Genomic DNA, 3,974 nt, shown 5'->3' on the forward strand with positions numbered 1-3,974 from the left:
AAACAAAATATGTTATTTATTTGTTAAAAAGTGTCATTTGGTAAAAAAAAAAAAAACATAAAACTATTTGTAAAATGTATACTTTAAGTAATGATAAAACTATTTGTAAAATGTATACTTTAAGTAATGATAAAACTATTTGTAAAATGTATACTTTAAGTAATTTAATTATCAATTTGAACATAATTTATTTTTTTGTTATATTATAATTCAATAATTAAATACGTGAAAAGGATTGATTATTATATACAATATAATTCAAACATGTAGACTTGAATTATGTACTAACTATTAATTTAATTATATTTAAATTCTAAAACTAATAAAGTCTCTTTTATACTATTTTTAATATATAATTTATATAATAGTTTATTCGGTACATTTTTAAAGTACTTTATACAAACTATTATAAATAAAGCATGGTATTATCTCTAGAGTATCTACAGATACAAATTCTAACTACAAACTATCTTCCATTGTGAATATGGATACCCAAAAATATTCTGCTGTGAAATTTGCAATCTTACTGATTTTCGTTATCATTGCATCAGGTCATAAATCACACTCCTCTAATCTCAATCTCTTTCAAATTTTAGATGAATGTATCAATTAGCAAATATCACAATAAAATATGATATAATTTTTAATGATGAATTGATGATCATTTAATGTTTATATGCATGTAGATATGTGTAAGATATCAAATGCAAGAGGTCCTATTGTCTCACTTCACTGTCACCGTGATGAAACTTGTGAAAGTCGTTATCCAAATCTTGGTTGCAAATGTGTTGAGACTTGGTGCAATTGTCCAGGAGATCATCCTCCAAAGTTAACCAATAGTTTATTACCGCCTGTGTTAACTACTTAGATAATGTGATACATGTACAAAGAATAAAAAGATGATAATACAAAATTGCATCTCAATGTATATCTATTGTTATGGTGTGAAATAAAATTTTATTTGATTAATAAATCCTCCAATATTTCTTAGTTGATTGATTTTGCATATAGTTTAGTGATAGAAAGAAGATTCAGCAACTATAATATCTAAAAATCTTGAAGGTAACAAGAACAATATAAAACAGAATTTGCAAGACAATAAAGAAGAAGTTGTAATAATTTTCTCTACCCCTCATCCCATAGGCAACAACCATTAAATACAAGAAAAGGATAAAACCCTAATGGGTTATATGGGCGAAATGGGCTAGGCCCAATAACAATAAAACATAAACAACATATCTTAAAATTAATTATTTTGTCACAAACTCTTGTAGCCATTTGGGTTTTAATTTAATTCTTTTGGGCCTAGCATCAATACTATCCGGCCCAGATGAAACTTTGTCCTCAAGGTTTGTTGTAGTGAAATCCACCGAGTGTTGGAAGGACTTGGCCCAATTTGATGGCCCACTCGGATTGCCCTTGTGCAAAGAAGGGTTTGCATGCGGTACAGCTGTAGAGGGGAAAGAAGTAATGGGGGACAGCTGTCTCGGTAAGTGGGGAGGCGTGGCCAGCTTACCAACAGGCTGTGTCTGGGAAACAGGATTGTCACGTGGGCCAACGGCTCTTTCGGTGGGTGGCTGAGATTGCTTGGACAGAGGATCCAATGTAATCAACGGTTCGGATGAGTTTCCAGCATTGGGAAATGAATTATCACGTGAAGCAAAGTCCTTGGGAGTAGTTGATATGTCATTACGAGATATCAAAGGTACTTCATTATTCACTTCACTCTTGCACTTCACTTCACAAGCCACTTTACTCTTGCACTTCTCTCTGTTTTTTGAAATCCCTAAAGAACTTTCTTCTCCCCCTTCTTCAGTCTCACACTCCGTTCGTTCTAACCCATAGTTAGGTAGCTCCGAGCCTGAAGACGCATGCGAGGTACGCTCCTTGTCTTTGTTGCTGAGTTCACTTGGTTTATTGTTAGTGTTTTGGTTGTCAACAACTAACTCTTGGCGTGTTGTGTGCAGGTTTGTAGCCGGATCGTCCGGTGGTTCGAAATCGACGGGGATGGTGGACGCCAAAGGCTGTGCTTTTTGGCCATGGAAAGCGCGCAACTGAGAGATGTGAAAAACCGGGTGGATCTTGGATGATGGAGGGAGATCCAAACGGTAAGCCACCGCTCCGATTCGTTGAAGGATTTTGTAGGGGCCGAAATAACGTTTAGCTAACTTCTGAGATGAGCGACGATGGACTGAGATCTGTTGGTATGGTTGAAGCTTGAGCAAGACTAGATCACCCTCTTGAAAGGTACGGTCCCTTCTGTGTTTGTTACTTTGAGTCTCCATAATTTTTCTATTCCTCTGTAAATTCTGTTGTAGTGTCTTTAAAAGTTCCTCTCTTTGATGCAAGGTATCGTCTAGATCTGTCAAGGGTGTTGATCCAGCGGAGTACGGTGGAAAAGATGGAGGGGGGCGTCCATACAGGGCTTCAAACGGTGACATTCTGATGGCCGAATGGTGATTTGTGTTATGCCAAAACTCTGCCAAGTGTAAGTAATTGAACCATTTTTTTGGATTCTCACTTGTAAAACAGCGTAAGTAAGTCTCTAGACATCGATTTGTAACTTCTGTTTGACCATCTGATTCAGGATGATAAGCGGAGCTATACTTCAGAGTTATTCCTTGTGCGCAGAAGAGTTCTTTCTAAAAGGTGCTGAGAAACAGAGGGTCACGATCGGAGACGATAGACTCAGGGACACCGTGAAGTCTGCAGATCTCCACTGAATAATGAAGGGCGAGGTCCTTGGCGAAGAACTTAGGAGGGAGCGCAATGAAGTGAGAATATTTAGTTAGCCGGTCGCAGATGACCCACACCACCGTGTGGCCATGTGAGTTAGGTAAGTGGGTTATAAAGTCCATACTTAAGTCATTCCATACTTTAGTAGGAGTTGGAAGTGGTTGTAAGAGACCTTGCTTCTTGGTAGTCATGTATTTATTTTGCTGTCAGATTGTGCAGGCTTTGATGAAGCATTTGATGTCATTGTATATTCCAGGCCACAGGAAGGAGGAAGCTAACCGAGCCAAAGTTGGTTGCAAGGTAAGAGCTCTATAGTCAACACAAAATCGCCAGGTTCCATCTTTTTTTCTAACCAACAAAACTGGGGATGAGTATGGGCTGTTACTGGGTTTTATAATTCCTTCAGCTAACATTTCTTGGATAAGGGTGGTCATAGCATCTTTTTGGGAATGAGGGTAACGGTATGGCTTAACATTGATTGGGGAAGTGTTGGGCAAAATTGGGATATGGTGGTCAGGGGGTCTGGGTGGAGGTAAAGCCTTAGGTTTGTTAAAAATGGTTGAATGGGATTTGATGATGTTGGAAATTTTTGGGGAAAGTGTGTTAGGAAGTGAGTCAAGCAAGTTAGGACTGGTGGGTTGGGTCGAAGGGTCTGTGTCAGTAGATGTTTGACAAAGAAGTAAGTGAATAGATGCAATGGAATCAGTTTGAAGGAGATGGCAGAAGGTGTTGTAAGAAGATGGGGAGATGAGGGATTTGTTATCACCTGTAATAGTGATTTCGGTATTGTTGTAAGTGAATGAGATCTTGGGTATCGAAAAGTCTGCCATAAGGGGTCCAAGAGTCTGTAACCATTCCATACCTAAAACTACATCTGCTCCTTCGATTGGTAACAAGTGAAAAGAAATCGAAAAGGAGCTATTTTGAAGCTTGATAGGAACCTTAGGGCATACACCTGAACATGAGAGCTTAGATCCGTTTCCCACTATAACAGAAAAATTTGGAATTGGTTGTGTTGGAAGTTTTAGATGCTGGGCAATGCGTGGTTGTAAAATATTATGGGTGCTACCTGTGTCAATTAGCACAGAAACCGAGAGACCATTGATGGAACCATTGAATTTTAGTGTTTTTGGAGAAAAATATCCATTAGCTGCTTGTGGTGAGAGCTGGAAATAGGTGTCGTTAATATCCGGATTGGGGGAAATAGAGTCTTCGGTGTCAGCCAAATCTGATGTGTC

At 38.2% G+C, this 3,974-nt stretch overlaps 1 long non-coding RNA gene across 1 annotated transcript; it reads left to right on the forward strand.

Moving 5' to 3' along the window:
• The first annotated feature begins 427 nt into the window (after positions 1-427).
• Positions 428-932, forward strand: LOC131638275 (uncharacterized). Its single transcript, XR_009294628.1, has 2 exons — positions 428-551; positions 687-932. It is a non-coding gene; the product is annotated as an uncharacterized LOC131638275 (long non-coding RNA).
• Positions 933-3,974: the final 3,042 nt, after the last annotated feature.

This window comes from Vicia villosa, unplaced genomic scaffold (genome assembly GCF_029867415.1).
Source record: "Vicia villosa cultivar HV-30 ecotype Madison, WI unplaced genomic scaffold, Vvil1.0 ctg.002239F_1_1, whole genome shotgun sequence".
Lineage (NCBI taxonomy): Eukaryota > Viridiplantae > Streptophyta > Magnoliopsida > Fabales > Fabaceae > Vicia > Vicia villosa.